Genomic DNA, 12,763 nt, shown 5'->3' on the forward strand with positions numbered 1-12,763 from the left:
ATTTTTGAGAAACTTTGTGGAACATTATATTCACAATACCTTGTACTATCTTCATGGAATTATCTAGATACTTTATGGAACCTTCTAGAAACCTCATAAAACTTTTTAGGGTTTTCATTGTAAATTTCTAGAAACTTCATGGAACTTTCAGTTCATAGAACTTTTCAGAGTTTTCATGAAACTTTCTAAGAACTTCATGGAACTTTCTAGGAACATAATGAAATGATCTAGAATCCTTATGGAACTTTCTTTTCATGAAACCATATAGAGTCTTTATGAAACTTTTTTAAAACTTAACTGAACTTTCTAGAAACTTTCCAGAATTTTCAAGAAACTTAATGAAACTTTTTAGAGTTTTCATAAAATTTTTTAGAAACTTAATGAAACTTCGTAGAAACTTCATAAAGCCTTCTAGAATTTTTGTGGAATTTTCTATAAACGTCGTGGAATTTAAAAAAAGAACTTAATGAAACTTTTTAATGTCTTCATGGAACTTCATAGAAACTTAATGAAACCTTCTAGAATCTTTACAGAACTTTCTAGAACGTTTTATGAAGCCTTTTAGAAATTTCATAAAACCTTCTACAATGTGCATGGAACTTTATAGTAACTTCATGAAAACTTCTAAAATATTCACGGAAATTTCTAGAAACTTCATGGAACTTTCTGTTCATAGAACTTTTCAGAGTTTTCATGAAACTTCCTAAAAACTTCATGGAACTTTTCAGAAACTTCATAAAACCTTGTAGGAACTTAATGGTACTTTCTTGAAATTTCATAGAACCTTATACCTAGAAAGTTCGTAGAACTTTTGAAGAAACTGAATGAATAACCTTTTAGAATCTTTATGGAACTTTCTATGTATAAACTTTGTAGAACTTTTTGGAAACATAATGGAAAATTCTAGAAAATCTTCATCAAAATTTTTAAAACTTCATGACAATATATAGAAAATTCAGGAAAGCATCTAAAAATTTCAAGAAATCTTCTGAAATCTTCATGGATCCTTTTAGAAACTTGATGAAACTTTCTAGAAACCTAAAGAAATATTTAAAAATTATATTTCACCTTTTAAAAACTTTATAGAATTTTCTAAATATTTTATGGAATCTCCTAAAATCTTTGTTTATGAAGTAGAATATTTGCTAAAAAAATATTTACCTAAATATACACATTTTGAAAACCATCAAACCTAAGCAACTTTTCTTTATGAACCAAAAAGTAATAAATAAAAAATTAAAATCACAAACAATTTTTTTTAATTAGAATGCTTTTATTATGGCGTAGAAAAGTAGAACTATAAAAATTTTAATAAAAGAATAAATGTCCGATAAAATATTTTAATTTATTGCAAATATTCATTATGGCAGATTACATCAAAATGAAACATGACAGTTTTAAATAGTTTGTCGAATTTTTCAACAGTTATACTTCTATCTTTTGGGCGCATGAATAAGTTCTAAAATTAATTTGTTAGAATTCCCATTTGTTAGAATTACATTAGATAGAATTTTCTTTTAATCGAATTTTTACTTGACCGAATTATTATTTTACAGAATTTCTGTTTATCCGATTTTTTATATGATAGAATTTTTATATAACCGAACATTCAATTGACAGAACTTCTATTTGATCGCATTTTTATTTCTCACAATTTTCATATACTCGATTTTTTGTTAAACAGAATAGTCATTTAGACAATTTCTTATTAGACAGAATTTTAATATAAAGAATTTACTTTTATCCAAAGTTTCATTTTTTAGAATTATTATTTCACAGAAATTCTATTTCATCGTTTTTTCACATTATAAAATTGTTACTTAACCAAATATTCATTTAACAGAATTTCCATTTGATCGAATTTTTATGTGTCAGAATTTTCATCTTTTCGAATTTTCATTAAACAGAATATTCATTTAAATGAATTTTTATTAGGTATAATTTTAATAGAAAGAATTTACTTTTAGCGGAATTTTTATTTCTTAGAATTATTATTTAGCAGAATTTTAATTTAATCAATTTTTTACATTGCAGAACTTTTATGTAGTCGAAATTTTATTCAACAGAATTTCTATTTGATCGAATTTGAATTTGTCCGAATTTTTATTAACTCGAATTTCCATTAAACAAAACACCTACTTATTTAGACGAATTTTTGTAAGACAGAATTTCCATTTCACCGAATTTTTATTTGTTCGAATTCTTATTTGAACGAATTGTTATTTGAAAGAATTCTTAAAACATCGAATTTGCATTTGATCGAATTTGCAAATGGTTGAATCGTTTTTGCCGGAAGCTTATTCGCCAATTGGAAATTCGGTCAAATGCAAATTCGACTTTTTAAGAATTTTTTCAAATGACAATACGTTCAAATAAGAATTCGAACAAATAAAAATTCGGTGAAATGGAAATTCTGTCTTACAAACATTCGTCTAAATAAATATTCTGTTTAATAGAAATTCGAGTTAATAAAAATTCGGACAAATGCAAATTCGATCAAATAGAAATTCTTTAAATAAAATTTCGACTAAATAAAAGTTCTGCAATGCTAAAAATTGATTAAATTAAAATTCTGTTAAATTATAATTCTAAGAAATGAAACTTCCGCTAAAAGTAAATTCTTCCTATTAAAATTCTACCTAATAAAAATTCGTTTAAATGAATATTCTGTTTAATGAACATTCAAAAAGATGAAAATTCTGACACATAAAAAATCGATGAAATGGAAATTCTGTTAAATGAATATTTGGTTAAGTAATAATTTTATAATGTGAAAAAACGATGAAATAGAAATTCTGTGAAATAATAATTCGGTACACTTAATTTTAAAATAATTATTACAAACAAAATATTTATCCTTCCTTCTAAATAAAAAAAATTATGAGAGAAAAAATATTATTCAACACGTTCTTCATGACAGAAAATTTAATAAACATAATGTTCATTTTTGTACATAAAAAATTAATCAAACTTCAAAATTTTCATTAATTATTTATACTACAAAGTAACATTTTTTTATTCTGAGAAACAATACTTGAAGATTGTTTGGAAAAATAAGTTTTAAGAAAATTCGACCGTACATATTGCTTTCATTCATTTACTGACTGAAAACGTTGCTTGACAAAGATGACTGACGCACACACCACTTTTATTTCTGTGTGTCGGTAAATCTGTACGCGGTCAGATCGTGTCTGTTTTACGCTCTTGCGAGACGAAGATGACAAATAAGAATTCGACCAATGGAATAGACGCCACGGCGACAATCGACCAATGGGATAGGCGTTACTATAGATCGAGAGTTTATCGTTTAGAGATTTCTTATATAGGATATGTACACAAGTGGCATATAGTGACAATGTGGCCACGTAACGATGTTACAGTTAGTGCTAAACGGAAATACGGTCGAATGATTCCATTGAGATTTCCATTGAGAAACTCATAGTCGTTCGATAATGAGCTTAAACAGAGCAGAATCAGATATCCTGAACGCAGCTGGCATTTGAGATTAGTTGGTAGTCAATATCAGAAAGACGCCATTTTCTATTGTGGATTATGCTTTCAATGTCGAAGTTCGAATTGCAACTCTCAATTAAAACAAAAGGGCTTTTTCAATTCACAAACACTTAATTAAATCTAAATGTTTTATTTTTACTATTCAATAAGTTTTCAAAGTTGACAATATTGGAATCAAAATTCAAAATTGAATTTTTTTTTCTATTGAGAAAAGGTATTGAAGTAAAATCAAGAATGGAATATAAGGAGACTAATAAAATCTCTCTTAAGATAAGGGAATAGAAATGTCTGGCAACAGATGTGATGGCGAAATTATTTTATAAATGCAATATAATTATTGATGGAGGAAATAATAGTTTGCTTTCTATATAAATTATTTCTTTAGTGTAATTTATATGAGAAATATTAACCATAGTAATAATGTTAAACATTGATTAAGAAATAATGAAAATTTAATTTTAAAATAATATTGTTTAATATAATTTTGAAAATACATATATATATATAAAGTTTAATCAAACTGTTGTACACAAAGTTTAAGGAAATAGTTTAAAACATTTTACGAACTTAACAAAGTTTGAGTATCTCTAATAGGTTTCCTGAGGTAAACGATATACGTATACTATCTTAGTAGATAGACTTACGGTTTCAAAGTACAGAGACGCTAAAGTTTATCATAAACTTCATTTGTATGTGAATGGACAGATCTAATTCTATTTCCAACATTCATCATATACCTTTCACAAAATTCATTCAATTTCACACTGCCATTCATTCAATTTAACAAATCTTTACGATAAAATCAATTGGACAATATACATTTTATTGATGAATGTACATGCTATTAAATGTGTATATATATACATACAATATATACAGTTCAGAAATTTCCACCTCTGAACTTATATACTGCAACAATGTATGGATTCCTACTTTATATAAACTTGCTTTAACAAAATAATAAAATCATTTTCTTTTGCTCCGAATTATTTTCCTACATGTGTTCATATAAAGGAAAAGAATTCATATAAAATCCCATGTCTTTTCATTGTAGATTATTATTTCCCTATATATATATGAGTTCATAGAAAGGAATACAATGTGGGGAAGTATATAGGATATACTTTTTTTAATTACTTACCATAGAGTTTCATATAGAGGAATCCATATATGTTCCTATCGGTAGACTCTGTTAAAAGAAATTTTATTTTTTCACATGATGCCTATATTTAGAATTACCCTTATAGAAATTAGAATCCCGTGTGTAAATCTTCCCAAAGTCGCCCAAAGTGAGACTGGGCGCCAATCTGGGCCCAACTTGGCTTCCCAAAGTTTGAAAAATGAAGAAATAAAAGAATTAAATTAATTAAATTATTATTTAAATAATATGCTGAAGAAATATACAAAAAAGCGCAACTGTGAAAAGTTGAAAAAAATGTTTGTTTTTCATTGTACTTGGGCAAAGTTTGGGTCAACCCAATTTGGCCCCAACTGAGATTTCCCAAAGTATTCCCAAACTGAAATTTAATTTAATATTCTGTTATAAATAAATAAAAAACTTGAGAAAAAATGAAAAATAATAAAACTAGTTAATTATATTTATATTTAATTTATATGCCGTTTGGAGATTTTTCCAAAAGCCAATATGGGCAAAATACACATTTAAGGAAAAATAAGGAAATTGAAAACTTTAGTTAATTTTATTAATGCTTAAATAATACCTTAATATTAATTAATACCTTATGTCAAGTTCTTAGTTTTTAATTTATTGAACTAAGCTAATTAATATAATAATAACTTAGTCGTTTTTTGAGTTTGGGCTTTCCCACTCTGACTCCATTCTCAATCATTTATTTCCTATTTTTATTCAATTTATTAATAATAATTGAACATAATTTTCTAATTTAATAAATTATTTAAACAAAATTTTGACTTCAACGGCAACTATACTTTGGTACTTATTAATCTAAATTATTACTGGTAAAAATGTTAAATTAAAATAAATGAAATTAAGTAAGTGATATTTTTACATCTTTGATACTGAGAAATTAAAACTTGTCTCTGCAGGTATACACAGAAAAAAACTGAGTTCATTTTTGTTGCAGTTCATTCTGAATTCGGTATCATAATGAACAACAACTAACTTCAAGTTACTCAAAATGAACCGGACCCGGATCAAATGTCAGGTTATGTTAGTTTCTGTTGAAATTCAAGATTTTAAGATTATTATGTTGGCAACAACTGCAAATTATGTATGCAGCGCCACACTGGCGCAATATTCAAATTGAAATAGTAGAAATATTTTTTACTTTAATTTAACAATAAATTTGAATAATTATAGTTAATGTATAATATAAATTATTATTATATATTATATTTATAATATTCATTTACAAACTATTATATGTATTATATTTTAAAATAGTATAATATAAATATAATAATAGATAATATATAATAATTGTAAAATATACAAGAATTACAATTAAAAAAATGGTATGGGATAAATTTATTAAAATAAGTTTAAATAAAAATTTATATATATATATTACATTAATTATGTTAATATTTATTTAATATTAATACTTTTATATTCTTTGATTAGAATTATTTATATATTTATATATTACAAAACTGGACTGTGGATGTAAAATAATTAAATTATACATAAAGTAGTAATTATAATCTGTCACATAATAATATTCTTAAATTAATTATTTGATTATTTTTAAAATTAAAAATATTTCATAATTTAAAAATATTTAAACTGAAGAATGTTATAACAATCATTACATTATTATAATGAATAACACTTTATTTTTGGTTATAGTTTCAAGTTTAAATTTGGCGCCATTATCTTTGGTTTTTAGTCAGTGGCGCCGTTAAATTTCATGTTTCGTGTTGTATGGTTGGTATTTATTTCTGTCAATTCAGAAGTTTCTAACCTAAAAATAATTTATTTTGTTTTCTATAAATTTAATGAATCGGATTTAAGAAACAAAGTTTTTTCAAGTGTAATCTGTTTGTTCATTGAAAACAATGATTTTGATTAATGGTTTTATGATAAAGTGCTTCTTAATTGACTATAATTGTCATTTTAACTTGAACTCAAAATGAATCGGATCTAGCTCATTTTGATGCTTTTTGCCTGAAGTTCAAAATGAGTTTCTCGAGGTTCATTTTTGAACTCAGTTTTTTTCTGTGTACGCGTCGTTAGCATAGTGGTTAGAGCGTTAATCTATAAGTCCGTAGGTCGTAGGTTCGATTCCCCTCGTGCGCAGTTTTGTTTATTTCATAGTTTTGCGTTATTTCTAGATTTTCATTTATAAGTTGTTTTAAGTTGTAATTAATTTAATTTTTAAATTATATAAATATTTTTTTTACTTTTTTTACTATGTACATTGTTTGTTAGTCGTCATATTTAATACAATTTAATTTAAAAGGAAATTATATTTATTCATTTAATTTACTCGTTTGTTGTTAAATTATTTATATAATTATTAATTAACAATTATAAATAAAAATGGAATAACTCAATCTGGCCCCAGCTGGGATTTCCCAACCTTGGGAAATCTTTGGGATCAGCGTTACGCGCCCAGTTTGGGCGTTGTCTGGGTTGCCCACTTTGGACATTGGGAAACACAGTCTGGCCCACATTGGGGCCCATTCGACTTTTCCACACGGGATGTGGGCCTATTGGGGTACTGACCAGAGTTTTCTATCTTCGATACCCTCTACTTAAGGAAATACTTATCAGGTCCTTCTGTCAGTTTTCCTTGAAATTGGCTATTCCAACATATCGTTAACTTTGACACTTTCAATTTGGGTAAAATCTTTTTATCTTTTAATAATCTACCAAAAATGGTTCCATATTTTTTTATCAACATGTTTAGGTGACATAAATTTTTCAAAGTTTCAGAATTTTAACGATATTTTATTTTGAAACGATCATAACTTCGATTTTTTTTTAAATTTTACATATAACAGAACGACGCGACTTGACCTGACTTTCAATTTTTGTAAAAGGAAGTAGTTTTTTGAAAATTTAAAAAATTAGTAAAATACAGTTTTAAAAATAAAATTTTAATGTTTGAATTGTATAATATAATATAATAAATTATTTTGATGAATTTTCAAAAAGTTCACATAAAAACATACAATTTAAAAAAAAAAACCTTTTAAAACTGATGCATTTTTAAGAAAGTTACACTGAAAAAAAAAAATAAAAGCAGAATGTGATTTTTATACTTCGGCAATTTCTATACCGTAATTCAAAAGCAATGCACGAATAGCAGTTTTTCATTTGAAAAAAGGCAATTTTTATCTCTAGTTACTATGGTTAAAATCACATCTGATATAACAAGAGAATGTGACAAATATAAAATAAAGTTTTTTTTTTTACATATTTAGTGACTGTATAAATTTCAATTAATTTCTAATAATTATTTGAAGTTGAATAATAATGTCCCAGAATCCATTTGTGCAATAAATTTATTACTTTTGCGCACTTATCGTTTGGATTAATCATAAAATTCTCTTTGACAAATCAACAAAATTTACTTGATAAATGACAAACATTTGTTACTTTATTATATAATAAAGTCGAAAACTGCTTTTTTTACGTAATAATTGACATTCAAAATAAAAAAATGAAATTTTATAAAATTTTATATAGGTATTGATAAAAAAAAATTTGAAAAAAAATCATGGAATCCTTTTTGTTAAAGTACTAGAAAGTAAAAAAATTTTTTAGTTAAATCAAAAATGTCAAAGCAACGATATACACTGAAAAAAAGATTTTTTATTTGCAAAAAAAAAAGTTTTTGTTCGACTCAAACAAATAGTTTGGTTGCTTAAATATCAAGAAAATTTTTTTGTTGGCCCAACCAAATTTTGGTTGCTTTGACTAAACATTTTTCTGAGTGTATTGGAATCATGTGGACTATATAGGAATAATAATTTCCAAATAGAATTTAAGTCAGAAACAAAAAAAAATTGTAAATATTGTCATTTATTTAAAATGAAAATTATCTCATAAAATAGACTCGTACCATACCATACAGTATACAAAATACTTAAGAATCATTTTTAAAAAAATCTCGCACACATGGGGATTCGAACCCAGGACCCTTGAGATGCGAATCATGGACTCTGACCATGCAGCTACGTTGAATTTCAAGTGTTTTACTTTAATTTCGGTCTTGAATATTGTATAAAAGTGTATGTATATAATATTATACTATCTTCTGTTTGTGATAATCAAATTAATTACATTATTTTTAAATTTTTACATTCAAGTAATTTATATACAAGATATATTAAAAATCAAAGTATGATCTATGATAAATTTTGACTTACCATGTTGAGGTACTCAATTGAATCATGAATTTCGAAAAGTGATTAACTCGAAAAAGCGTAAGTGTCATTTCAGCATAACAATCGATAGTGAAAATGACTCTTACGGTTTTTCAGAGTTGAGCCCTTTTCGAAATTGGGTAAGAATTCCTAAAGTGTAACAGCAAATTTTCAATTTTACTGTTTTTAATTGGCAATATGAAAAACGTAAACTTCATTATGAGTTTATTAAACGGTTTAAAGGAGATTTTGAAAAATTTAAATTTCTCTTAGTTATAAACAATTGAAGTTTTTTACACTGTTTAGTTAAAAAATTCATATCTTGGAATAGAATAGACGGATTTTAATGAACGACATATTTTTGAAAATCTGAAATACTGGAGTTTTAATTGAAAAAATAAAAAAAAATTTTGTTGCAATTTACTAATTTGTTATTGTAAAATTAATTGTTTAACTGCAAAATTAACCATGTTCTCAACGTTTCAGAAAGTTCATTCAAATTTTATTGGAAAGAGAATTTTATAAAGATTCAATATACATTTTAAAAATCCGTGTTACTCAATTAGCAAAAAAGTAGTGTCATTTTTTTTTTTTTTTTTTGCCGCGCTAAATGAAAAATTGCAAGAAAGAATGGAAGAAGTATCAGGTAAAAATCATTAAATTTCTTCCATTCTTTCTTGCAGTTTTTCATTTTCGGAAATATTAGAAAAAGATTTTTTAATTTTAAATTTATCAGAGCCAATTCTGCATCTACATGAAGTGCATATGTATTGGTCTATGAGAGAACTGAATTCAGACTTCCACTCCTTTGTAACAAGCTTAATATTTTTGTAAATTGAATTATGGTTTTTTTTCAATAACGGATTTTTAATGTAAAACTGTAATAGTCAACATTAAAAAACATTTCACTTATTAAGAAAACAGACTTTTTGACACAATAATAAACACTCGAGAGAAGTTGATAGAAAATATCAATAAAAAATGAACAAAATATATTTAATTAAATGCTAAATTTATAATATTTAAATATTAAATGTTAAAAAAACAACACTTTTGTAAAAAATATTTTAAACTAATAATAATTGAAAATTTGCTGTTACAATTCATGATTTAATTCAATTAATTGTTTTGCTAAAAAAAATATATTTGAGAATATTTAATAAATATTTTCAATTTTCTTATTATTTACATATATATATATATATATATATATATATATATATATATAGAAGGGTCAAAATCTTTTATAGTATATATATATATGTATCTGAGTAACTACAATGTAGAAGTGAAGTTTGTCTCTTTCCTGTATAAAATAAAGATTGCCCCAAAGTGTCTATAGTAGAGTAGAGTTAGTTGATGGATTATATCCGTCTGTCTGTGACAACTTGTTCTACTGTCGCGCGACTCAAGCAGATTCTATAGTATAGATCAGAGAGAAAAGGGAGGATAAAAAAAAGGATGAGCGCAACAGTCGATCCAATTTGTTGAAATATCAGAGGCTTTTCACACAGACCTACCTCTACCATTCTTGAACGTAGAGCTTGTGTCAAATCGATGCTATCAATATATTGTATCCTATTTACATCACTTTCTCGCCTATCCAAATATATAAAAATGAAGACACTTCTTTATGCATATATATATATATATATATATATATATATATATATATATATATATATATATATATATATACTTTTTTTGGCGCTTCTATTTATAAAAATATATAAAACTTTTTTTTCTTCTTATTTCGATTTGATGGTACAATGTCACACTTATTGTAATGTAAAAAAAAAATTTAAAGCTGTCTTTAATTTTCAATCCATTTTTCATTTCAATTTCTTTTATATTTATAGTAGCATGAAAGTATACTTTAAATTTTAGTAGGCAAAATTTAAAAGCGCATTTATACGCGGAAAAAGAAATTAATGACTGATGTCATGTGATTCCATATTTTGTAAAAATTTCTAGAACCATTTTTTATTTTATTTCATATGATGATTTTTAAATTGCTTTTATTGTATATAGTCTTCATTAAATATTGTTCGCAAAAATATAATATAGAAAAAAAAATTGCTAATTACTGGTAATATATTCTGTTAAAATTTTCTCTTTATAATTTAATTGGAAAACTAATATGTAGGTTCCATTTAATTTAGTTTTATAAAAAAAATGTTAATTGAGTTTGAAAATAATTAAAAATAAATGATAATTTTGTGATATAATTATACAAGTATAAAGGAAAAAAATTACACTAAAGAACTCTTCATGTGAATAATATTCATAATAATACACGGAAAAAAATTTTCTGGTAATTCTTTAACGTCGATTTAGAGATTTTACATGTTCCTAAATCTGTTAATTCTACAGATATTTTCTGCAAGGATTTAACGCATGCGCGAAAACAATGCAGTGATTCGACTAAGGCTGAGTACGATTGAGTGCGAGAGGTTAAGGCGAATTTAGTGTTTTTATTATTATCATAGTGTCGGCAAGAAAGTTTAATTAAAAAGGAAACGTCTTAAGTATATAAACATTATTATAGAAATAAATTATTAGAAATTTTTTATTTTAAAATTAACTGTAGTGATTAAGTGAGAAAAGTCGTTTGTTTCAATTTCTCGACATAAGAAAAAGTGGATTTATCATAAGTTTTGAAAACTTGCTCCTCATTTTTTTTGTTAGAAAATTATTGAAGGATGAATTTATTTACATAGAAGTTATACTAATTTATACAATAATGTTCCGCGAATTTAATGTATTCGGAGGAGAATATAACCTATAAGAAATACTCTACCAAATATATATTATCCCCATATAGAATACATAATTTGGTCACTCAACAGTTTTTAAGAACTGTAGTTCAAACTTGTAGAATTAACAGATTTTAATGCCAATGATTCAACATATTTCTCTATTTGGAGAAACATCAGTAGATGGCGCAGGAGTTTCTGTAAATTCTACAGAAAATTTTTTTCCGTGTAATAATGAACGTTTTGAATATATGTTAGCTGTCGGATAATTGGAACACACCATGAATTTTATTTTAATAATATATCAGTAACTCATAACGCTCTGGGTCAATTTTTGTAAAAAAAAAAAAAATAATTTTTTGCAACACTAACCTTTAAAGTTAAATTTTACACACCGAAAAGTGTGTGTATAAAGAAACTCTTTTTCAAACGGTGTGTAAAGTGATTCAATTTACGTACTGAAATTTACATTACGCACGGAAATATTACTTTACGCACCGAAATTTTTCTCACATAATAGTTACATAATAATTCTAATAGAGAGTTGGAATTCTTCATAATAGGTACTTAACTTTAGAGGTAGGTGTTGCAAAAAATTCTAAATCATTACACATCAGATAATTTTTTTTTTATCAAATTACATGTGTTAGTTTTATATTTATATACATTTATTTATATTACAATTCCTATTATTTATTATTATTTATATTATTTTTTTATACATTTTTTTATACATTTTTTATATATTTATTACAATTGTTCAAAACAAAGATATGCTTTATTGCTTTTAATTGAACCTGCAATAATATATATATAATTGGAGAAAATACATGAATATACGTGAAAAGTGTAGAATTTTCGCTCATTAATTAAATAGTAGAAATGTACTGCTACAAAAATATCTTGTAACCAACGAGATATGAATATTATTTAATTGGAGACTTATTTTAGTTGGTTATCTTTTTTTAAATTAAAAAGAAAAAATTTCAAGTAACTTACAGAGTATGTGATATAAGACTCGAATCGAGTGTTTTTACTATTTCAGTTGTAACATTCCCTTGACTAATTAATAATAATAATAATAATAATAATAATAGTAATAAAAATAATAATAATTAAAATCAGTTTAGTGGCAATGA

The 12,763-nt window shown here is 25.0% G+C and overlaps 1 protein-coding gene across 4 annotated transcripts in view; it reads left to right on the top strand.

Moving 5' to 3' along the window:
• The window catches only part of LOC127276638 (gamma-aminobutyric acid type B receptor subunit 2), a 225,943-nt gene that overhangs the window by 134,236 nt on the left and 78,944 nt on the right, over positions 1-12,763 (top strand). The window lies entirely within an intron of this gene.

Source organism: Leptopilina boulardi, unplaced genomic scaffold (assembly GCF_019393585.1).
Source record: "Leptopilina boulardi isolate dan_hultmark-lab unplaced genomic scaffold, ZJU_Lbou_2.1 LbouV2_103, whole genome shotgun sequence".
Taxonomy (NCBI): Eukaryota; Metazoa; Arthropoda; class Insecta; order Hymenoptera; family Figitidae; genus Leptopilina; species Leptopilina boulardi.